Below are 25,230 nucleotides of genomic sequence, written 5' to 3' on the forward strand. Positions count from 1 at the left end.
TTTGACTAGAGAGGGACACATTTTACCAATTAGAATCACGCTAGTACATAATGTTTCAATCATAATGCGATTTAATTATCTGTAGTTATGCAAATTTTCACTTTCCTTATGTCCCCAATTTTTATACGGTAACTATTATAGCAACAAATAAACTATCCACTTATCTAATTACTATCTAACATAGTTAAAAATTAAATAATACGAACAATATTTGTGCTGTTTACACATTCATAGTAAAATTAGTACAGTTAAATTAATCCTGTTAAAACAATAACAAATCAATTAAGAGGTATATAAAGGTGTGTACAACCTTAAGAATGAATTTATCCATCCGATAATATATGAACCCCAAAATTGGCATTCAAGCAAAAAAAAACTTGTTTTGTAGTGTGGCTTAGCATTTTAAAAGGTGCTTCCATAAAGTAATAGTTATTTGTGCAACTAGTGAGAAAAGTGAGCAATTGACTCACTCGAGAGAAATCCTTACTCACGAGCCGTAGGCGAGTGAGGAATGGTTTCTCGAGTGAGGCAATTGTACTTTGAACTCGAGTTGCACATTATATTTTTCCTACAGTTACCATAAAACAAATAAATTGGGGAAGAAACATAACCTATTTTTACACAGAAGTGAACTTTTAATATAAAATTTAACGTGAAGTGACAAATACAACATTACAACATCTGACCAGCTGATTTACATCCAGTGCTGCCAACGTATTCCGCGCGCATACGACGTTGCCTGCATGTTACGCGCTCACTATTTCGTGCCTTCACGTTGCAAATCTGGAGTGAGACAAAGTAATTAGAGTGAGACAATGTTAACATTGTCTCACTGATGAGCAAATTGGCCACTTTGCTTTCTCAAATCAGTGAAAGAACATGTACATTGTTAGGTAACTGTAGGAAAAAGTATTAATTTCATACATTATGAAAAAGACATTGCCAATACATTAATAATACAATACACCTAATTAATGTTCTTAGGATTTCTTAAATTCTCATTAAGTTCATCTTAAGTTCTCATTAAATTTAATCCCCTTAACACCTTATGTAATATATATATAGTTTTAATTAAATATCATTGAGATGTTAAAGTTTAGACCCGTAGTTTTAGCTTATTATACATTTATCTAAAGACATATGCTAGCTTAATATATTAAGAATCGGCCGAAAAAGTTTAAGAAATTATTTTATCCAAATATGTAAAACGAATGCGGTGGCTAAATACTAAATGGAGATCTTATAATGAGTTTGCCATCAGATTATGGACAATATTGCCATGAGAATTGTAACTATAGCTTCCAGATTTGTATCTTTTACACCGCTGAAAAGGCTTGTAATTGAATGGCTGGATTACAAAAGCATAATGAACCAAGTTTGGCGGTAACTTTGGACACAGATGAATCACCATCACATCCCAGCTGTGTCACTCGGATACCTGTGGTCCAAACACTGGGGTAAACTTGAACTTAAGGACTTATTTCATCAGACAATGTCTTAGGCATGTTACGTGCTTTATCGTTCGTTCAATAAAGTATGGTTAGCAATATATACAAAACAGAACATAACATATGGTTACACTAATACATACACGGTTTACTTTTAAGTTATTATTATGAAATATACTATATAGAGACTTAATAGTAGGAGCTTACCTTATAAAAAAGAAGCACAGTCAAAGATAATGTAAGAATAGTTTTACTAGTGGAATTTATTAAGTTTACAGTAGTGCGTCCAAGGACGAACGTTTCATAAACACTCAGAAGTGTGGGAGTCAACCCTTTTTCATAATTACTCTGATTTTGGTGTTTTTGTCTATTATTAATCTGTATAATTTTAGTGAAAACATTTCCTCAACTCTGCTGCATTGGATATTAAAACGAAGACGAAATTTCAAATAATATAACGTTTAAAGGTTAGCGTGTTACAACATAAAATCGTTATCATTGAACTTCAAATATAATATTTAAACCCCGATGATATGTTACCAATATTTACAGAAACAAATAATTTGTAATAACCAACTCTGCTCCAAACACCCTTTTACGTATAAACTTTACGGGAAAAAAAATAATATAAGTTTACTACACATGCATTGTATCCACTTTGCGAAAATCGCAGCTAACGTTACATTGTCTTACTAAAGGTTTAGTAAATTCAGCTTTTTTTTAGTTTTCTTCCAATTTTTATTAATTGTTCCCTTCTCCTTTTTATACTATTTTGAAAGGGCTTACATTTTGTTTATTATAGTTTTTTTTTTCTTTTTTTCCTAAGGACGCTAGGCACGAGCCTGGGATTGTTTTTCACATTACTTTAGGCTAGACCTAGGGGTTGCGGCATTATCACTTAGATAAAATCCATTGGTGACTTGGCGGGGATCGAACCCGAGACCTCAGGGACTGAAGGCCCGCGCTCTAACCACTACACCAGCTTGCTCCCCAAGTGTGTTATTATAGTAAGTATTATAAAATATAAAACAGTATAGCTAGACCGTGCTCTAACCATTATACAAAGGAATTCTCATGCCATTTGAAGATAATGAAATAAAGCAATACAAATGTATTAATTGAAATTAATTGTAATATTTAAAAATACATTTAGTTTGTTTATATAGAGTGGATCTTATACTGTGGATTAAGACAGTCCGAGAGCTTAGGATTCCTTGAGTTTCCAGACCTCTCCGAGGCCATTTATTGTTAGAAAGGCAATCCTTGTTTTCTTTAGCTTCCACTTCTCTTTTGGTAGGATATCAAGTTAATCAACTATCCATACTCACCTTTGTATTGGTCAATAGTATTCATCCATATTACCTTTTTAATTGTACTGTATTTTTAAATTTGCTAGTATACTTTGGATGGCTTGTTACCAACATATGTTACGATTATTTTGCTTACGTATTTTTTTTTTCATGGCATCATGATAATGACTAATGGGAATGATGTTAGTATTTTGTAAAATAGATTATGTATTTTATTTTAACGGCCTGGTGATTACCTTGACATCACACAGATAAATATTTTTAAACTCCAAGTTTTCAGTAGACATATTAACATTATAATTTAATAGCGTTCCCTAAAGAAAACTCCGATGTATTGTTATTCTCGCGTCTGTTTTATCAAAGATCCTATCGAGTTATTGAGAATTTTATTAAAATAATAACACTCAAAACATTTTTCATTACTAGGAATGTATATTTTAGAAAATATTATTGCATTGTGTATCTTGGAAATATGTGTTAGATTGTAAATGTAGTGTAAATAACTAAACAGAGATGTAATGTTTACAATAATAAAACTATATACTTTTATTCAATATCAGTGTATAATTTTGTCAAACAGACGGTTCGATGGTAGCAGCAAAGATAAATAGCATTCACTACGTCCGGAAATGAAACGTAGCTCTTCTCTCCGTTACAATCTCAGGGAAAACACAAAATACGAAACGGCTTCTCTTATTGCTCGCAGTTTATATTAATCATTTCTACTCTGGTTAAACTAGATGTAGCCTACTTTGTAAACCACGGGATTGTGAGATCTGTTTAACTAATAAACTGCAAGTCATTGTTAATGGGTCATATATTGGAGGTTTTTTTACAAGTATTAAAAGAGTATTTTTTTTAAGACACTATGGATGATTTTGGAACTTGAATGGTTTCATTTTAGTTTTTACCAAACACTTATTGTTCAACGTTCTGTCCAATAATTGTTCATTAAGATCTTAATGCAAGAACTATCTTTACGATTATTGTTTTTATATTTCATGGATTTGTACAACAACCAGCCTAGTCGCAACAGATTTGATGTGACAAGGGTACCACATGTTTAACGCATGCAAAAATCTATCACCATGGGATCACAAACTTAGCTTGAGAATAGCAATATTGAGACAATATATCTTATCTACCACTCTTATCCAACATAGAGTATCTTGTATCGCGTGAGAACGTTACACCCGCTACTCAATATCACAAATGGCAGACGCTGACATCACTCCAATTCAGGCTGGAAGAATATTCGCTGTAGTCACGTTCGTATTACTAACATAGCATATTCATAGTCACTTCCACCACAAAATGTATGTGTGACCAGACTAGGTATGTACTGTTGTGCACTAGTCTTTTTACATCTTGTAAATAATGCCATAAATGAATATTTTATGTTCAAAGAACCAATAAAACAGGTTAGAAAAAGTTATATTTAATATTCAATATAAAACGCTTACAATCTTGATTCAAATATTGGCACAACTTATACAAACATCGTATAAAATATGCATACAAATACGTAATGCATTATTTTATCGGGTACGTCAATGATCAATACAGATTTGTCCACCCTTTCCAGTGAATTGGACACCGTGAAAAGTTTCCTTATCCACATTTTAACAACAATGAAACCAAAACATTATGAGTCCAATTAAATTATTGATCCAACGTTAGTTCTTATAATCCTAAAAGTTGAGTTTTTGTACGATGTTAAAATTCATACCTTAAATTACGCTGTATGATCATCTCATTATACAACATGCATCTCATCATACGTCTTCACTTTATATCATATAATATTATACATATTATACAATATTTTATTTGTAAAATTAATGTAAGAATTAAATTTTGTCTAATTATAAATGTAAAATTAAAAATATATATTATACTATAAAAAAAAATATATATATATATTATACATCGTCACATTACACGTCATTATGCAATAATCATACACTACTATTTTAACATTAAAATAATCTTTGAATTTGCTACAAATTCAAATCTGTTTTGAGCTTAATATTTGTTCAGTTTGCGTTAGTGTACGATTTCACTGAGACTCACCATTTATGTTTATATACGAGTATTTATGCTTCTTTGGCTTCATAATTAATTGCTCATTTAAAATTTACATGTATTTAAATGTTGCATTTTGTGCATATGGTTGAGCAGTCCCTATTTTCAGAAGACGTATTTAATCCATATTACAATGTAAAATATTTCACATATAGCCTAGCTTAGTAATTTAATATCATTGTTAAATATGGTATTAAGAGGTAAAATTGTGAGAAATACCTTTAGATCCTAAAACTGAAGATCCATTAGGGTTTTGGTAGAACAGGAACAAGATGAGCAGAGAAGCGATGGCTCTGGCCAGAGTGACGAGAATCGAAGGACCACAGATGAAAGATGATGTTGAGAAATGACTATTGTTGTGTAGTATGTAATTCTTCACTGATTTAAATTAAAACTCTTCTTCATTAATAAAAAGAAAGCAATTCACTACTCATGAATATTCTGGACTGTACACGAAAATTTACAACACATTTACTTTAAATAAAAATATCTTCTTGGATCCTAGCTTGACACTTGGTACTATAAATTTGGAATCCATATTTAAATGAGAAATGATGAAATAATGCACTTGGAGCGGTAAGAGAGAAAGAGAGATTAAAATATTTAATATGAACTAAACCAAAAGGTAAGCACTGTGTACTGTGAGAGAGGTGAGTCTAAACTGAACTGACTAGTACGAAGTGCTGTAGTGAACTTTGGACAGTGATGTCATCATATCAGCTGTTGTATCCTTTCAATAACTGAACTAAAAACTTGACTTGAATGTTAATACTACTTGATTAATTGTTTATATTTGACTGTATATAGTTCATATGTTATTAAATAAATATTTTATTAAATGTCCTTAGTTGAATTACTAAATATTTAACATACCGGCCCCCCCTGAACCCCTGGGTTCTGAAAACAACACAAAAAATGAGAAAATCAATAAAAAAGGGGGGTGGTAACTCCTCTTCACTATTCCATAGGAAGGACAGACACCTTTGTCACAGGACGAGAGAGGTGTCCACTTGCGGTCTTCAGGTGCACGACCCGTACTATTCCATCAGTACCAGGTGAAACGGAGAGAACTCGTCCAAGCTTCCAGGAGAGTGGAGGCAAGTTGTCTTCATGAATGACAACCAAGTCATTGACTTCAATATTCTTCTTGGGGTTGACCCATTTATTTCTCTCTTGAAGAGTGTACAGATACTCTTTCTGCCAGCGAGCCCAGATATGTTGACTGAACTGTTGGACTATTTGCCAGCGTTTTAATCGGTTGATAGGAATGCTACGCAAGTCAGGTTCAAGAGGTGTCATAAGAGGACCACCTACTAAAAAATGACCTGGCGTCAAAGCTTCTAGGTCCGAGGGATCAGAAGAAAGAGGAGTTATAGGCCTAGAGTTCATCATTCCTTCAATACGGGTGATTAAAGTCGAAAACTCTTCCAGTGACAGGGTCTGTTGTCCAATGACTCTTATTAGGTGAAATTTCACACTTTTGACGGCCCTCTCCCAAAGGCCTCCCTGATGAGGTGCATGTGGAGGTAAGAAGTGAAATTTAATATTGAAATTCTCAGCGTAGCATTGTACTGTGGAATCCTTGATTAAATTTTCAAAGTTGCGTCTGAGTTTTTCGGATGCACCTGTGAAATTTGTAGCATTGTCACAGTGAATATCTGAAACGATTCCTCGTCTGGAGACAAATCTGGTAAGAGCGGCTAAATAGGCATCCGCTGTTAGGTCGGTTACTACTTCTATGTGTACCGCCTTAGTAGAGAAGCAAATAAATATACAAATATAAACCTTGATAGGTTGAACTCGTCTTAGTAGATGTTGCTTCACAAAGAAGTGTCCTGCATAATCTACACCAGATATGGAAAATGGCCTTGAAGGTGTAACTCGATTCATAGGTAATTCCCCCATGAGTGGAGAAGAATGAGGAGGTTTACATCTGAAACATTTTATGCATTTAAAGATCCTAGATCTTATTAAGCTTCTAGCACTGAGAATCCAGTACTTGTTTGCCAGCATAGCCTGAGTTAGAGTTGGACCAGAGTGCAAATATAAGACATGATGGTGGTCAATCAAAATATCAACTAACCTATGACCTTTAGGTAGCAAGACGGGGTGTTTGTGATCTTCAGAGATATCAGCCTTGTTTATTCTTCCCCCTACTCGAATGAGGCCATCTTTATCCAGATAAGGAGCTAGGCGTCTAATGCGTACAGAGCAAGGTTTATTGGATTTCAAACATGAGATTTCTTCAGAAAAATATTCTCGTTGAACCAATTTACAAATCAGGTTATGAGCCTCTTTTATCTCCTGAGAAGTTAAATTCCCAATTTGTTTAACTTTATTTCTGGTGTTATGAATGAAGCGCAGCAGGTATGCGGAAACATGAAGTAGTGTTGTCCAAGATGAGAAGCGAGTGAGGAGAGAAAATGGTTCATCCGGAACAGCAGAGAGAGTGTTAACTGTGAGAATCTTAGTTTCAGGGATAGACTCTTCAGGTAAAGATTTACAGACAGACTTTGGCCAATTTTCTTCAGAGTTACACAACCAGACAGGTCCATTCCACCAAAGTGTGTGGTTAATCAAATCTTGTGGGGCGGTACCCCTTGACCCAACATCCGCTGGATTTTCTAGTGATGAAATATGTTGCCAAAATGAAGGTGGGATGTTTTCCTGTATTTCTGCAACTCGATTTGACACATAAACCTTGAGTCGATAAGAGGGCATGCCAATCCATGAAAGCACGATTGTGGAATCGCACCAAGCTGTGTATGAACTAATCTTGCAGTGAGGTGAGAGAAGTTGTATACAGTAATTTAGGAGCTTAGACATCAGGTGTGCTCCGCAGAGCTCCAAGCGAGGTATGGAAATACGCTTCAGAGGTGCGACTCTTGACTTCGCTATCAGAAGATAAGTCGATATAATTCCTTGTGAATTTACAACTCTCAGGTAAACACAACTACAATATCCTGCTTCACTTGCATCAGAAAAAGCATGTAGCTGAATATCTTTAGCTGAAGAAAGTCCCACGTAGCGAGGTATCTTGAGCATTTCAATATATGGAAGTTCATTGGCGAACTTGTTCCAAACTGATATAACGCTGTCGTCTAGGGGTTCATCCCAATCGAGACCAAGTGTCCATAAGTATTGCATGAAGGATTTGGACCAGAAGGTTACAGGAGTTAACCATCCTGACGGGTCATAGATCTGTGATATCACACTTAAAACAATTCTTTTTGTAGGAGTTTCCTTAATATTTTGAGTTCCTACAGAATAAGAAAAAACATCTTCATTAGGAATCCATTTAAGTCCTAAAACACTATGAACTGGTTGTTCGGGAGCTCGAAAACCAATAGGTTTTTCTTTGTGATCTTCAGGGATCGACTGTAAGAGTAATGGATTATTCGAAGACCATTTTCTTAACTCGAAACCTCCTTTTTTGAGTAACTGAACCACATCATTTTTCAACAAAAGAGCGTTTTCTACGCAATTACTACCCAATAGGGCGTCATCGACATAAATCTGATCCTTTAGAGCAGTTGCGGCTAGAGGATGATTTTTTCCTTCATCAATAATGAGTTGTTGAATGACACGATTTGCCAAGTAGGGCGATGATGTGAGCCCATAAGTGACAGTCGCTAGCTGATAGATTTGAAGAGGCATTTTATCATTCTCTCTCCAGAAAATAAGTTGAAATATCTGATCAGATTCCTTTACAAGGACTTGTCGAAACATCTGCTTGATGTCGCATGAAAAAACAACCGCATGTCGGCGAAAGTTGAGAATGATGTCACATATGTTGTTGTGGAGTTTTGGTCCTTGATGAAGAATACTGTTGAGAGACAGAGATGTTGATGTAGGTGCTGATGCGTTGAATACTACCCTTAATTTTCCATCTTTAAAAATTCCATGATGTGGAAGGTAGTAATGAGGATTATTTTTAAGACGTGGTGACTGACAGAGTGTCATATGTCCCGAAGACAAGTAATCTCTCATAAAATCAACATAAGTTTCCTTGAAATCAGGATTAGAACGAAATTTATTCTCCAGAGACCAGAATAGGGATTTTGCCATTTTGCTCGAGTTGCCTAATGTTGACGGATCGTCTGAGAAAGGCAAAGAGACAATATATCTTCCTTCAGGAGTGCGAGAGTGCGTAGATACAAAATGTTTTTCACATTTTTCTTCGGCTAAGGATTGCTTGCTTGTAAGAGGGGGTTCCTCTACAGCCCAAAACTGTTGGATAGAGGTGTGAAGATCCAAACTATTGGTGGTTAAGAGTGTGACTAATCCATGAAATGAATTTTTGCAAGTTGAGGCGACAGGGGTCGATCCTAAGAGCGCATATCCAAAAATGGTGTCAATTGCTACAGGCATATTCTCACCAAGTGACAAAAACTGGCCTTTCACAGAGGAGGCAAAAAGGTCAGCTCCAATTAGAACATCAATAGGAGCAGGTTTATCAAAAGTAGGATCGGCTAACATTAAATGTTGCATCTGTGAGCGAACTTCAGGAGTGATCTTAGCTCGAGGTAAATCTGGAGTGATATTATCCAAAATGAAGACAGGGTGAGAGCTTGCCAATACATATCCACTAAGGGACTGGAGAGTGACATGAGTTAACCCTTTTGTTTTCACCTGAGCAGACGAGATGCCATTAATAAGCGTTTTATTAGCATGAGAGCGCTTAATCCCTAAAGACTGAGCACATCTTTGAGTAATGAAGGTAGACTGAGCAGCAGAATCTAAAACTCCCCTACAAACTAGGGTCTTACCTTCGCTTGATTTTACCACAATTAAAGCAGTGGCAAGAAGAACTGTGTTCTCTGTATTTGTCAAACCAACAAAACCAGATTCATTTTTATTTGAGTCAGAACTTGGAGCTCGTTTGTCTGTGTTACCTTTAGACACATTAGGAGAGGGATTATTTTCAGAATCCATAAAATGCAAAAGAGAGTGATGTTTTCTTTTACACGTAGAACATGTACGCCATGAATTGCATTCCTTTCCCTTATGCTTATCGCCAAGACAGTTGGTGCACAAATTTTTGCCTTTAACAAAATTATACATTTCTTGTGAAGTCAATTTAAGAAAACCTTTGCATTGATAGATTTTGTGATCTGCACCTGCGCAAAATGTACAAACAGTGCGAGGAGTTGCAATAAGCGCCGATTTATTTGAGCGCTGAGGGGGTTTTACTTGAGTGTGGTGGCCTAAGGTACCCTTAAGAGATGATCCCACATTAGTAAGATTAGCTGCTTCAAGATTTACACAGTGAGACTCAATGTACTTGGTTAACTCATCTAACTTAGGAGTTACAGAGTTATCACTTCGACTCTGTTCAAAATGATGGCGAAAATCAGAATCAAATTTTCTTAACAAGTGAGAGGTCAAAATTAAATTTTCCTGAGAAATTTCTTCATCTAGAGCTTTAAGTGCTTCAATGTTTTCATTTAAAACAGACAAAAACCTTCTAAGTTGCTTCACTGAGGGATTGTGAAGAACTGGTAAGTCTAACACATTGTTGACATGAAGAGAGATTAGTAATCTTGTATTCTGATACCTTTTAAGTAGAGATTCCCATGCAATAAAATAATTAGCATTAGTCATAGGGATGTTTTTAACAACTGAAAGTGCCTCTCCCTCAAGACAGCTTAACAAATAACTCATTTTTTCAACACCAGAAATACTATCATTTTTATGAATAGTATTTTCAAACAAATTTTTGAACGCCATCCACTTTTCATGTTGACCTGAGAAGGTACCAAGTTGAAGTTTAGGAAGCTGTACACTAACCTTAGTTGTAGCTACTTGGCTGATAGCTGCATTGGAATCATCCAGGTTTGGCTGGCTCGACTGGTTAGAGCTTGGGGAGGGTATCAAGTTCACACACAAAGAGTGAATAGACACATAGAGATCACTTATTTCATCTTGTAATGTTGAAATTGTAGTGATATTTTCACTTTCATCTAATTCCTCAGGGAAAGGCACAGTGCCGAACAACTTATTCACTAATTTGTCAAAATCATTATTTTTGGCTGTAGCGGTGGAATCCAAAAGAGTGAGCTTTGTTATAAGTTGAGGAGTGATAGGTTCCTTTTCGATAGCAAGCACTTTTGCTTCAATTGACTTAAGCCTGGCTAGCACAAGCTCAGATTGCTTCACAAAAGTTGAGAACCTCATTTTGAATAAGTCTTAAATTCAAAATTCCAAAATAAAAATAAATGCAGATTAAAATAAGTTTATAATGAGCAAAACTTATTTAAAGACAGCCAGGATTCATTGTATTAAATATTAATATTAGTCAACTTGAAATCAGAGAGAAATATTCAGCCATAGTATAGGCCTATAAAAAGTTTAAGTCCCAGAAAATATCTACCTGCAATTATTTCCAGATAATAAATTTGAAATTCAATAAAACATGTTATTTCAAACACAAACTGTAATTAAATGTTCAATCCGTATTAATAAACATTCTTCTGTCACTTTAATTTAAAAGTGTAAGCAAACAATTGAGGTTATGAAAACATAAACAAAGTCTTGCATAATGACATTTAAGTTTTCATTTCTATCCATCAGCAGTGCTAGTGTTGATCAGCTGTGAAGTTGGTATGACTTCCATGATTTTCTGAATATTCAGCAACAAGAGAGAAACTTGTTTCACATTACAGGGGGGAGAGAGGGGGGCAGACAGGATGCAGCCCGATAATGCACAATAGAGAATAGACAAACTATGCATGAAAATACAGGAGTTGTAGACAGTACAGTCTGAGAACAAAATTTTCTGTCTGGGACAACAAAACTTTATGTGTTATTTCACAAATTACTGCAACAATTTAATAAATTGATAATAATGTGATCAAAAATATTTAATCCTCTTGTTAATGATACTTAATGTTGATGACAGATTTATTCAATTAATTTATTCAGTTCAAATAAATACAAAACTTAATAGTCACAGTAGATTATTTTCCATAGGCTGGGAAACTTCCGGCTCGAAGGACCATGTTAAATATGGTATTAAGAGGTAAAATTGTGAGAAATACCTTTAGATCCTAAAACTGAAGATCCATTAGGGTTTTGGTAGAACAGGAACAAGATGAGCAGAGAAGCGATGGCTCTGGCCAGAGTGACGAGAATCGAAGGACCACAGATGAAAGATGATGTTGAGAAATGACTATTGTTGTGTAGTATGTAATTCTTCACTGATTTAAATTAAAACTCTTCTTCATTAATAAAAAGAAAGCAATTCACTACTCATGAATATTCTGGACTGTACACGAAAATTTACAACACATTTACTTTAAATAAAAATATCTTCTTGGATCCTAGCTTGACACTTGGTACTATAAATTTGGAATCCATATTTAAATGAGAAATGATGAAATAATGCACTTGGAGCGGTAAGAGAAAAAGAGAGATTAAAATATTTAATATGAACTAAACCAAAAGGTAAGCACTGTGTACTGTGAGAGAGGTGAGTCTAAACTGAACTGACTAGTACGAAGTGCTGTAGTGAACTTTGGACAGTGATGTCATCATATCAGCTGTTGTATCCTTTCAATAACTGAACTAAAAACTTGACTTGAATGTTAATACTACTTGATTAATTGTTTATATTTGACTGTATATAGTTCATATGTTATTAAATAAATATTTTATTAAATGTCCTTAGTTGAATTACTAAATATTTAACAATCATTATTAATATTATAAAATAAGGGTAGCCATATGTTTATTTAGCACCAAGGCAATATTTAGCCAATTTAGCCAGGCATTATTTAGAGCAAAGATTCTATCATTTGGTTGCTAAAGGCAGTGATGTTGGTATAGCAATTACTCTTACACCACCTAATGAAATGAATAAATTTAACTGTTGACCCTTAGCGTTGGTAAGTTGCTTTTTGGTATTATTAAAACTGGTTGAGACAATACTTGTAAAAATAAATAGCAAATAACAAAATCAAAATTGGAAAACAGTGCTTTTAGCGAATTTCCCATATAGGGAATAAGCTATTACCGTAGTACTCATGGTAAGACCTGGACGCGGGACCGATTTTTTTTTTCGTTTTGAGGTCCCTAGAGGCCAAAAACACTATCCGTTCAAATTCATATATATATATATATATATATATATATTTATATATATATATATATATATATATATATATATATATGTGTCCGTCAGCACGATAACTCGAGCAAAAATTATCCGATTTTGATGAAATTCGGTACAAACGTGTAAACCTACGTTTATTCGACCGAGTTCGCAATCCAGCATGATCGGACCATGGGAACGGGGGTTTACGGGGGGTTTTATGGGGTAAAAATAGGTTTTTCCCATTTTTGACCCAAAAAACATAAAATTTAGCAATTTCTTTCCAAACCATTTTGTAGAGCTTAAAAAAACAAATAATTTAGTATATTGAAGCGTTATTATGCGCCTAATGGTTACGGAGAAAATTCCAAAAAATTGTAAATTTAAAATTCCTATGTTATTCTTATGGAGAATAAGTAAACTGTTGTAGTTTGCTTGTTTGTGAACATATTTTGATCAAATTTGGAAAATGTTTTTATTTCTTACTAACTATTCACATTTTATAAAAAAAACAGTTTTATTCTCCCTGATGCAGCAAACCTAAGTACTTGTTAAACTAATTCTATTTAAATCAAGAATAAATGTTATATTTTTAAGTAGACATTTCAGTGTAAGTCCAATCAGTCAAATGGAAATTCGCTTAGTCTGCAGGTTTGCTGCGGCGGGGGTATTGTTATTACCACGTAATTTTTTATATCTTATTGGTAACTGAAAGTCGGTTAGATTAAACAGTGGCCCGTTGTCAACCCTACAGAACTTTAGATCATATTACTTATGCTAGATACATTACCGATTGATTTTTATGTTTTGCCTTCCAAAGTAATTATAATAAAATCGTACCAACTAACAGAATTATTTTTACTTTTAGCGAATTTCCCTATAGGGAAGTAGCTATTAGCGAATTTTCCTACAGGGAAGTAGCTATTACCGTGGGTCTCATAGTAAGACTTATGCCCGGGACCGATTTTTCTTTTTCATTTTGGTGTCCCCAGAGGCCAAAAACACCATTCGTCCAAATTTATATATATTTATAAAATTATTAAATTATATATTTATTAAATTTATATATTGTAAGGCGGTATAAACTTGAATGAGTTCGCGAACCAGTATGATCGGATCATGGGAACACGGTTTTATGGGGGGTTTTACGGGGTAAAAATTGGTTTTTCTCACTTTTGACCCTCAATACACAAAATTTCCCAATTGTTCTCTAAACCTTCTTAAAGAGCTTTAAAAAACAAACAATTCAGTATATCAAAGTGTTTTTGTACAGTTAATTGGCTACGGAGAAAACTAAAAAAATGGTAAATTTAAAATTCCCATGATACTCTTAAGGAGAATATTGTAAAATGTTGTAGTTTGCTTGTTTATGGATATCTTTTTATCGAACTTGGCAAATATATATTTTATAATAAGCAATAATTATTTTACTTAAAACACACACTTTATTAGTTTCCTTGTGGCAGCAAACCTAGATACTCGATAAACCTAATGTTATTTAAATAGATCAATTGAAAATCAATTCAGCCAAATGGAAATTCGCTTAGACGGCAGGTTTGCTGCGGCGGGAGTATTTATCTTTCCTTCAGCAATATGGGAGTGTCCCTGAACATATGTTTACGGTATGTACACTGATGAGATGTTTAGAGCCCGGGTCGAATCTCATCCGTATCTCAAAATCATAGTTAACTGAATGACCATTGTATATTCTTATATAGGCCTAATATAATTATACCTCCTTTCATTATGCTCGTAGATTAGAAATACTCGGACGTGTACCGTAGATTCGTAAATTTTGTGTCTCGTAATGAACTCCCTAATATTAATATTTATTTTCGTTTTTTAATAAATTACTTACCAAATTAATGCTCATCCTATCCACGTTTTGCCGTGTTTGATTTCGTATAGCTTTGTCCATAACATAATAACCATCCAACTAGAATCGTAATAAAAGGAGGCCGTATAGTAGTTCAATTTTCTTTGAATCCTGCCATGCTTAAAGTTTTACATTCATTCTACCAAGGAGATGAGTCTTATTTAAGAGTAAGAGTAATAGTAAGAGGGGTGTTATTGTGGCCGAGAACGGCTAGAGATGTTCAATAAAAGTTGAAAGATAAGTATACGACAGGTTTTGAACGACTGGTATCCGAGTGAGTGACACAACGGGGATGTGAAAGAAATTTACTCCTGTCTTAAGTTTCCGCTTAAATTGGCTTGTTACGTTATATTAATACGTGTTTTCAGAAGTAATACATTTCTATGCCAAAATAACCATTCTTCTGATATTGCCCATTGTCTTTGCTGGAGAGGTTTCGACACAAAAATATAAAAATGGGTCCTAGGTGAAAACTAAAATTAAGAGTCATAGTATATTAATAAATCGCACGTTGTCTGAGCGACAACTATCTTTACACAGCTGGTGTTAAACATCTGCTCAGCCATGCAGCACTCTGTGGTAACGTGTGACAAGGATTAAACAACGGCGTGATTGAAAAATTGTAATTATCAATATGTTTGTACACAGTTTTGTAAGTTATTTAGGGAGAAAAACAACATACTTATCAGAGTCTTATAGAGAACCCTCTTATTTCAATTGGTTAACAAATGCTAGTTTATTACTACTATTTACTATCAATTACCATTTAAATTGAACTATGCAGTATGAGGTGTTGAATCTAACAATGTGTTTGTTGAAGTCCTTATATTCTAAATAGAATGAACTGTTTACCCTTTTTTGTTGCTCATTTAATTATTGTACGGAAGGTCATATTAGAAAAATTAGTCAGTAACCCAATTTCCTTATTTGTTCGTTATTCTTTAAATATTTAAGCAGCATCACGTTTATACATTATCAGAATATACTTAAAAAACTATTCTCAACGGATAAATCAAGGCCGGTGCAACTGTAGCGCAATTAATAACCTTCAGACCACAGGTATATTCTTTTAGACTTAATTATTTATTCAACACCGCGTCGTTTTAAGAAACAACAGTTATTTTAAGATAGAGACATCTCTATTTAACATTGTAATTGGATTATTCTTGATGGACCTCTTTTGTTGTTAATTAAATAAGTTAAAATGTGAATTTAATTTTTTTATTGCTGCGACTAGGACATGTGTAGCTTAACTAAACCATGCAAGAATGGAAATAAATCTTTACTATGAGTTAGAGTTTGTTTAATTTTAAGGGTGAGACGTTTTTATTGTTTGTGAGTTTTGTTTTTTCTACCTTCTCTTTATCTGTTATTTGTGTGTAAACTACTCGATTAGGATCATTGATTTTATTGTGAATAAAACTGTTTTAATATATCAAGGATTGTTTTTTTTTTTATTATCTCAAAACAATATTTCATCCGGCATCATTACTAGTAAACATTTTGGTTTATTCCTAGGCAAATGCGTTTTATTGTAAAGTTGTATGAGCAGCAAAAACGTTTGGGAACCGTACGAAACTTATAACTGAGAGAAATAATTTTACATCACCCCAAGCATGTTGTGTGCTGACGATAATAAAACTAAAGATTTAAAGTTCTTTGTAATGATTTTACGTTTATATTTCAGATAAGTATGGTGATTAAAAACGTTGTGAACGGCAAATGAGAAGTACCTTTCTGTAGATTAAATATAATTATGTTACGCATTGTAGCCTAAAGCCTAAAAACGCGAACTTTCACCTTGTTTATTTTAGTGATAAATAAGAAAATACCTCTCTGCAGTACATCTTTTACAGCTGATTAGTGTTTGATGGACCATCGGCGTTATTTACCGTCCGTGAACACCTGGTGAGCGGATGATATAAACCAATCACATTCATCTACCATACGCCATCAGAGCTGTCTTTCAATTTTGTTAATGCTCTTTTAACACAGATGACCTACAGTCATGCGACCATATACATGTACTGCACTGCAGTTATTGTTACAGTAGGCCTACTGTTTCTGCAGTATACACAAAGTATTGTTCACCTTTACATTATCCATTCTTACTACTAAATATTTGACTGCATAAAATTAAATAGTATTATGCATTTGGATATTATAGTTACAAAGTAGTTTAATCTTAGAAACACTCTAGTACCGAATGATATATTGAGTCCAATAGGAAGGGACGTATATTAGCAATTAGGCCCACTCCAATTGGACTAGCAATTAGGACTAATATTATTGGATGCCCATAATATATTGTATGCTTTACATAGTTCTTAAATAGTATTTTATTACATTTATAAATTTAACATAGCATTTTGAACTAAACCTAAAAACCCGTACGCTTTGAAATTAATCAACACCACATTACAACATGCGTATTAAATATTGAAATCTCAATATTCCTAAATCTTTTTTATCCTAATTTTACATTAAAACACTTCCATATATATGTGGGAGAAATATTTTCCACACTGTAACACATTTTTAACATAATATTTCTTCTAAAGAGAGAGAAAACGATACATTAAATAGGAAAATAGAAGTGTCTTCCCAAAAAAGAATTAAAAAAAAATATATCTTTTTACTCTAATACGCACCTATATGAATTACACCAATCGAAACCTACCAAAAATATGCTAGAATCTGTTGTAGAAAATTTACCTTGTGACACGGATAATACACGTACACCCACCCTTTCAAAAAAACAACATGTCATTGAATCACTAGTGAACGGTATAATTTATTCCCCATTGTTTATTTAAATATTGATTGTATGTTTGATATAGGCATTGTGTACGAAAAGTCAACGCGACATAAGCGTTGTCCGAGTGGATATTACTTAGTAATATTACAGCAATATCAGTTTTTGGCTCATTTCACCTTTTCACGCAGTAAGACGTTAATCCTAAAAAGTGTCTGTTACATTACATACAGTACATGCATATATGACAACCGCATATTGGTGTTATAGCACCTGATGATACAAGCATTCGTTATCACATTTATATACATACAGTAGTTCATTCTCATAAAAATGTAACCATCCAAGAAATACAAGGCTCTAAAGACGGTTTTACTGGGTTTTAAAGTAGAGCTTTAAGTTTTAGTACTCTTTAATAATAAATTAAAAGATATGTAATTAAGGGAGATGAAGGTAAATCATGTATGTCAAAGTTTAATTCAAAGATTTGGTCAGTTTTTCTCATATCAGCCTACACAAGATTTAAAATTAATCAAAACCAAAATGGTGGTATCGTATCCACTACTTACCAGATTTAAAAGTCATAACTTAAACGTTTCTATTAAGGCTATAAAATTGAGTTTTGTTTGTAAAAGCGTAGGCGGATGTGTAACTGTTATATGCAACATATGTAAAGATTGAAATGTTTCTATTTTGTGTCCTCTTCCCGTTGCAAAGCACGGGTACAACAGCTAGAAAAAAGAAAGAACGAAAGTTGATTAAAACTTAAACTCTAATCTATTTATCTTATCAACCTAAAACTAGCTATTATATTTCATAAAAAAATGTTGTTTTACGAAGTCAGTGGTCTGAAGAACAGTTTTGAAAGTGTTACTTAGTTGTCAGTTTCTCTTGTAATGTTTAATTCATAAAAAACAAGTCACCAGGGGAAACAATAGTCTTCTACAAATTGAATAGAATAGGCTAGGTAAGGGAAATACAAAAAACTAGGTAAATATGAATATTTGTTTGGATTGCGATGGAAAAACATAAATTCAAATGGGATGCTATTGATGATAACAAAAACTGTTACCGAAAGCGATCATTATCTTAATGGCAATTCCATCGTATTTTTATTATTCAAGAAACATTTCCCAAATAGTGAGGACGATTGCGTCTTCAACCTTCTGTGCCTAATAATGAGATTTTGGCTAACGGTATACAAACTTTGTTATCTTAAAATTAAATGAAGAAAACACTAAAACATTATTATCATTTTTCAGATACGGTGCGATGCTGACTAAACTCCCTAATGAAATGTATCTAGGTTATCTGAAACGGCGAAAAGTCACATCAATTCAAGATTAATGCATCTCTAGGTTTAATATAAAATGGGAACTTATTTTTCGAGTAAAACATCTGCAACAACTTTTATAATGAAGTCAGGACAGCAACAGAAAGACAACTTTCAGTTGCAAAACTAAATTATTGCCACGTCACTTGCAAAAGCTGCTCAACGGCTAAGTCAGATTAAAACCAACTTCCGTTGTAATTAAAGATTAATTCGCTCACTTTATCTCCTGCTTTATTGCAATTTTTAAATTTAAACTGATAAATATAGGCTACTATTATATCAAAGCAAAAATAAGGCGTTTGTGAGTAAAAAAAATTATATATTTCTATATTTAACCAAACTAGTTTCGGTGCGAATATAGTTTATGGAATTAAATTCAGTTTTGTCAAAGGTACATTATTATTTACTTTAAGATAGTATTTTGTTGACAATAGAAAACACAAGCCTCTATTCCCTTAAATTTACGTAGTAAGATTTGATGACTCTATAATGGCTGTTTCTGAGAAATTTATGAATTTAAATGTTAATTCATATTTTATTATTTATTTATTCATAACATCAATGTGTCAATGCTCTTCCCTCGTTAACGTCTAGTTGAAAACTAGGTGTAATCTGTTCATTTATAGCTCAAACAATGGGAATGATGGAAAAATACTTCATTATAATTACATCGAATCACTAATAAATGTTAAGTTTTATGTGTAAAGTTTATTTTTTAACGTCTAGTTGAAAACTAGGTGTAATCTGTTCATTTATAGCTCAAACAATGGGAATGATGGAAAAATACTTCATTATAATTACATCGAATCACTAATAAATGTTAAGTTTTATGTGTAAAGTTTATTTTTTAAATTCAAAATAAATTTATGCATAGGTTTACATTCTGTATTTTACAAAGCAATGATCGTTCGAATTAAAAATAAAAATAAATATATATACACATTAAATATTGTTTTAAACACTGTCTATGATAGACTGCTTAAGATAAAAACAATATCACAATCGTTTAGATTCTTGATATTCGATGAGTTATGACTTAAAATACATCTTTCTCTTACACAATATGTTATATTATAATGATTTACGGAATGATAGCCTACGGAATAACCCAAGAATTTATTATCAATACACTAATTAGATATTTTGCATATTTAAATCAAGTTAATAATTTGTTTGGCAGTATTGCGACTACATTACGCGTATTGTAGTCGTTTTTATTTTTTTGTGCGTCAAATAGTTGTAACTTTAAATGTCTAATTATAGAAGGATAATAGTCTGTAAAACGTTTGTCCCCAAATATTTGTTACCAAACATTGTATCTTTCAAGAAAATTTCAACAGCTATTAATTTTAAATATTTAATGGTAGAGTCTACTTGACATTCCAAATATTAACTTCATATAAACTCGTTTCAACGTAACTCTGTAACTATTTTGTCGAGTTCAGACTCCACAACACTCCACAACTATGGAGTATCGTATTTCATAAGAGCTGCTGGGTATGTAAGGTAAGACCACATTGAAATGTTTACCTTGACCCCACTGTCAGTGACAGTCGCTGTATACACAGACCAACTGACAAGGCTGTTTATTTGAAGGAAAACTGACCTGTAGATATATGAGAGAAAAAGTACCAATATACAGTTCTTAAACTAAATCTTCTGAGATCATTGTGATATGGTTTCATATTGACACGAACAAACAAATAGGAAAAAATATGTAGACTCACATAGTAGCTTGCAGTTAGAAAAGCTCTTTTCTTAAAACAATGTTGTAACTTATAATATTCCTTGATCACAATATTAAACCAAAAGATATTTTAATAATGTTTCTCGTTTTTTATGAAGTAACCATCACCGATCTAAACGCTATATGATTTTCTGAGTAAGATCCATTTTAAATATTAAACTTGTTGAACTATTTTGTTTGTATGTTGCAATTTCGTGTTGCATAATATACATAATATACATATAATAAACATAATATACATTGCAATATTACCAACTTCTTCATATTACAAAAAGCTCAAGTATGTCTCAATGTACATTACATATTGTGACATACTTAAATCCCCATCTACCAAAACTAAAGAATTAGAATTCACTATTATAAAATGCAAATCCCTTACAATATGTGTACAAATTCAACAAATTTGAATATACTATTATATGATGCCAACCAATTCCACACATGGTTTCTGTTATGGTTCTACTCAATAAGAATGATGTTTTGGATCAGAATGATTCTGACATCAGTCGACCGTTAAAACTAGCTCTTGACTAGGTATGAGTTACAATAATAATACTAAAATAATATTAACACTTGCCAAAAAGAGACATTAAGTTCCTTTATGCTGGGCATCATATTTATTTATCCTTATAATAATTTTCATAGGTAAGTTTTACTTATAACATCCCATTTTTATATCTGTGGTAAGCTCATTTAACTAAAGCAAAGTAGAAATCAGAAATCCATTATATGAAATTATTGGTAAACTATTAAAATGTTAATCTGTGAGGACATTTTTGGAATATGGGGGACTGTGAGGACAGTTGTGAGACGTATTAAAAGTTCAGACAACTATTTCTTGTTGTTCATTGACAACTAAAACTCATTACCACTTTTAGAACAAATCATTAGCACAAGGCATGTGCTAGGAATTGAAAACTAACTGCCACAGAATTAATGCCCCCACTTCTAAGCAAATATAAGACTCAATGTTATATTTGTTTTGTTCTAAAGTAATTATTGCATATTAGCAAATGTACTATATAGGGAATGAGCTATTATCGTAGGTCTTACAATATATATATATATATATATTGAAGCGTTTTTGTTGTATGCCTAACGGTTACAGAGGTAATTTTAAAAACGGAAATTTTAAATTCCCGTGTCATTCTTATAAAGTATAAATAAACTCCTGTAGTTGGCTTGTTTAATGATATATTTGAATCGAATTTGGAAGTTTTGTTTATTTCATACTAAGCTATCACCCATTCAATAAAAAAAAAAACAAACCTCAACACCTTCCCTGTAGCAGCAAACCTAAGTTATCACTAAAATTAATGTCCAGCGAGGTAAATGGACATTCCATTAGAGTGCAGTGTGCTGCGGCGGGGGTATCTTTTTACTTAGGATTAACATTTTTATTTTAACTTAGGATTGACTACTATGGCAAGTCATAGTATAGAGATAACATCACGAAATTTATCAAATTTCACAATAATCTTTTGAACATTAAACACCTCTTACCATACTACTATCGATATATTAATCGTGATATTTTGGATAAAGTTAAATTACGGTAACAATAAACTTTATAATACAAATTTTATTTATATTTACATTAATAAAATTGATTAGTTTCAGAAGTATACAGAAATATATTACTTTCATTTCGGTACGTTAGGTTAAAGGATTGTAACCGAGCATTCAATATTGGTTTCTATATACTTGCACAAAATTTTAATAGACCTATCTTGTTATATCATTAAAATGCTCTTTATATATTTAAAAAAAGTAGTTCTAAACTGCTATCTATACAAAACTCCAATTTAAAAATAATTTCAGTTTATAACGGAAAACCCCAAAAATATTATCATTACAAACCAGCTAGTGTTTGTTGAAAATATATAATTTGTCAATCATACCCTAGAGACGCTTGCATTGTATAGACCTAACAGGTTTGGCTGTATGTATTAATTGTACCTTTGTTTATACCACCCCATTTAATTTTTATAGATAACATAAACTAATGAGATATTTTTTTTAAGATTTTCCTTTTATTGCAAAAAGATATTATCATCATCAAATCCCAAGTAATTGTAAAACCCACCACATTTTAACACTGGTACATATGTAATTTACCAGTATATCTACCATCAGATTTGATTTTTATGGATTACACGTACCAATAAGATATTTCTTAGTGTTTTAATTTTATAATCGTGTACAAAAAATTTAATCATTAATTTTAATTATATTATTTAAACTTTTATTTCTCAACCATACAATACACCACTCTAGAAACAATTGTAATCTCTACACACATCTAAACAAAACCAAGTATATATGTAAGTACCTGGTATATATACCTCCGAGCAGTACACAGATGGCACACACCCTCCTAGCACACCACCAGCACTACACTCCTACCCAGTCGACAGATCATCAGTAACTAAGCCCCGTCTCTTGTGTGGACGCACGCTTGCGTCGCTAGCAATCCCTCCCAACTTCTCCCACCACCTCCCATCTCCTCCCGACCATGCCACCTCCTTGTTAATGGAATTTGTCTACTGATCATTTGGAGTGCAGTTTCCGTTTAGCTTCAGAATTATCTCGTCTAACTGACTGATTGCAATTTTCCATCTCTGTTTCATCTTGAATATTTAATTTCAAGAGTCCGGTGTATTAGGTTTTGATAGTGTTAAAGGAGCATTTTACAGATGGGTACTTTAGGCGTTGGTTTTATGGCATTGTTTAATATAGTTGGTTATAGAGAACTTTAAGTTTTTAAGCAGAAATAATACGAAATAAAAAAAAAAACTTTGTTGTAGCTATAATCTTAGGATTTTTTATCTAAGATTTTAAACAAAGCCAGCATAAGATGAATCTACACAACTCATCATCTCGTAACATATTTGAAAGTTCCCATATACTAAATATTAGAGCGACATCGTAAATAATTAGCTGAAATATATATTTTCTATTTTAAAATAACTGCACACTTATTTCAAAGATAAATCAGCCTCTTATGCCCAGGTGCCATCAACAAACGTCACAGTACAGTGAATGAAAATGTGTGCAAGACACTGGTTTTTATAGAAGTGTCCATGTTCATTATGCTAATGTGGGTGCAAACATGAACTCTTTGTTGTTTTCTGGTTACTTTTAATTAGGGAATAAGAGTAATTTTAGAAGAGACCGTTCTTTACCTTTTAATAAGACGAATATTGTTTTGCCTCGTCAGTAAGGAGTTACCTCTTGCTCATGGAGCTATTTATTCTTTAGTGACTTGGCTTAATTTAAGAGTGCTATACGTAATTGAATAATCATTAGTAACTAAAGCGGGTTTGAATTTAAAATTATTTTTATTCTATTTCAACAACAGTAGGATAATTGTAACTGCTAATATTGACTATTATGTATTTAAAAGAACAATTAATTAATACTTTATGATGTCATTTATTACAACTACCTATATATTTAACTTCTAACAAAATGAAAACATTTCTAACGGATACCAGGTGGATCCGCATCTTATTAGGTCCTTCTTAGTTTATTACTAATCGCTACTGATTTCCTTTTATTTGTATTTATTATAAGAGTAACAAATCAAATATAAATGTGCATAAGGATAGTAAATAGTGTTTTAATGAATGCCTGTTTTAGTACCTTCGATATATATCTTACACATATTAATAAAGCGTTCAAAAGGCCTACCGGTTCAGTACAGTTCAGTTAAAGTAAAAAACTCTTAAATAACTTATGGATGGACCCTTTTCATTAGGAAAGGTTTTAGAGTTTTAATTGATTTTTCTTTTGACATAGGTTAGTTAAATATATAGCGTTTAAATTTTAATTTGTAGAACATAATTGTCACATAATGAACCTTAATCTATAGTCTGTGATCATAGTAAAAGCAATATCAACAATCTATTTTCCAGAGCTGTCAAAATCATCACGCACTTCATAATATTTTTATCGTAATACGTACAAATATTATAAGTAATTTATCATCACAATCCATTCAACTATGCTTGATTACCAGGGTTTTTGTATATGTTTTATACTCCTGTTGTCTCAAAAGATGAGAGACTGCGGGAGAATACTAAACAAGCGTCTCTCAAGCGAAATAAACAGGTTACGCTGTGAAAGTCTTGTCGCCAAAGCTGCGGTTCCCACCTGGATGTAATTTACTTTGAGATTTCAAGCTTGTGAATATTACTTTCACTGTAAAAACTAAAGTTTAATCAAAATGTGTTTGTATTACATTCTTTGATAGTTTATATGCTTCAACGAACACAACTTACTAATTTGACACTTACTTAGTTTGTATATAATGCGTTGGCCGTAGATTTTGTATTTATTTGATAATGCTAATGCAATTTTTATATATAAACACCGATATGATAAATCTAAATAAATGATTTACCTTAAAAACACTATATTTTAAATGTAATGTATATGCTTTATGGTGGAATGTACTTAGCCATTTAATTCAAATATTTAATATTTGAGAACCTATTTAAAGCAAAAGTGTGTGTGTATTAAAAGTAGTCTATAAACTATTCCAGCAATAATATTATAATATGACTTAAAAGTTAAACTTAA

At 32.7% G+C, this 25,230-nt stretch overlaps 1 protein-coding gene across 2 annotated transcripts in view; it reads right to left on the minus strand.

Moving 5' to 3' along the window:
* Positions 1–23,059, minus strand: part of LOC129002364 (5-hydroxytryptamine receptor-like) — a 37,377-nt gene extending 14,318 nt beyond the window's left edge. The window contains exon 1 of one of the 2 annotated variants that reach the window (XM_054430108.1): positions 22,979–23,059. The gene's annotated coding sequence lies outside the window, so the exon portion shown is untranslated. The remainder of the gene's footprint in view (positions 1–22,978) is intronic. The other variant, XM_054430109.1, reaches the window with a different exon arrangement.
* Positions 23,060–25,230: the final 2,171 nt, after the last annotated feature.

Source organism: Macrosteles quadrilineatus, unplaced genomic scaffold, assembly GCF_028750875.1.
Source record: "Macrosteles quadrilineatus isolate MER2022 unplaced genomic scaffold, UCM_ALF_1.0 Scaffold_9__3_contigs__length_116548681, whole genome shotgun sequence".
Classification (NCBI taxonomy): Eukaryota; Metazoa; Arthropoda; class Insecta; order Hemiptera; family Cicadellidae; genus Macrosteles; species Macrosteles quadrilineatus.